Source organism: Chiloscyllium plagiosum, unplaced genomic scaffold, assembly GCF_004010195.1.
Source record: "Chiloscyllium plagiosum isolate BGI_BamShark_2017 unplaced genomic scaffold, ASM401019v2 scaf_2781, whole genome shotgun sequence".
Taxonomy (NCBI): Eukaryota; Metazoa; Chordata; class Chondrichthyes; order Orectolobiformes; family Hemiscylliidae; genus Chiloscyllium; species Chiloscyllium plagiosum.
The window spans coordinates 11,226-12,433 of NW_025210822.1; the positions used below are offsets into that span (position 1 = coordinate 11,226).

At 45.4% G+C, this 1,208-nt stretch overlaps 1 long non-coding RNA gene across 1 annotated transcript in view; it reads right to left on the reverse strand.

Moving 5' to 3' along the window:
- Positions 1 to 399: 399 nt before the first annotated feature.
- LOC122546963 overlaps positions 400 to 1,208 on the reverse strand; it is a 9,147-nt gene continuing 8,338 nt past the window's right edge. The window contains exon 2 of the long non-coding RNA XR_006310856.1: positions 400 to 614. This is a non-coding gene — a long non-coding RNA (uncharacterized LOC122546963). The remainder of the gene's footprint in view (positions 615 to 1,208) is intronic.

Here is a 1,208-nt window from a genome sequence, read left to right on the forward strand (position 1 = left end):
CTGCATCTGTAAGGGCCAGATCTTGCATGAGTGAGAAACAAGTGGGTATCATACAGACTCAGGTGTCCCACTGCCCATCAAGCATGGAGTAAGTCTTCATAAAAAACAGTCAAATGAAATAAAGAACTGCAGATGCTGGCCATCTGAAAGGAAACCAGAAATCGCTGAAGGAATTCCGAGTTTTCTGTTTTTGCTCTGTGAACTCCACCTTAGGATCAAGGAGACATCATCACTAACTCTGGAATAAAAATATGCCATTAAATAAGAGCTGTCCACACACAATCATATAAAAACAACAGAATGAGCGGGAGTTGAAAGCACCAATTTGTCAGACAGACCCGAGCAATAATGAAGCAACATGTTTCCGGTGAAAACATTCCCAAATAGGAGACCATGAGCTAGAATTTCAGTTTGTATTTAATGAAGCCAAGACAAACAAAACATGTACAATAGCAGGAGCAGTCACTAGCACAAATCACAGCCCAGATCTTTTAGAAATATGATAGTTAGGAAAGGCAGAACCAAGCCTTCATCGCCTTGATGAACGGCTCACTCCATGTGGTCTCTCCGAGACATGGCTCGGAATTCCCGAGGCTGCAACTTCTTCGAGAAAACTAGCAAAAAAAAGAAAAAGATAGACTTGCATTTAAATAGCATCTTTCACATACTCAAGACTTTCCAAATCACTTTACAACTCAAGGAAACACAGCACCCAATCTGCTCAGCGTGACCTCCCATTAATAGGAAAAATGACAAAGTATTCTGTTTCATTGCTGTTGGTTCAAAGATAAATAGTGCACAAGGACATCAGGGAAAGCACTGTGTTCCTGTTCAAAATACTACGATGGTATCATTCAACACTTGGCACCAGGGACACTCTCAGTTTAATGTCTTGTTAAAAATAAATACGGTAACACCAACTGTAGGGTTCTCCCACAGCACTGACCATTCAACAGGGTAGTGCTCCTTGATGATTGACCCTCTGACAGTGCAACGTTCCCTCAGTACTAACCCCCCGACAGTGCTGCACTCCCTCAGTACGAACCCCTGTACAGTGCGGCACTCCCTCAGCACTGACCCCCCGACAGTGCGGCACTCCCTCAGTACTAACCCCTGTACAGTGCGGCACTCCCTCAGCACTGACCCCCCGACAGTGCGGCACTCCCTCAGCACTGACCCTCCGACAGTGCGGCACTCCCTCAGCACTG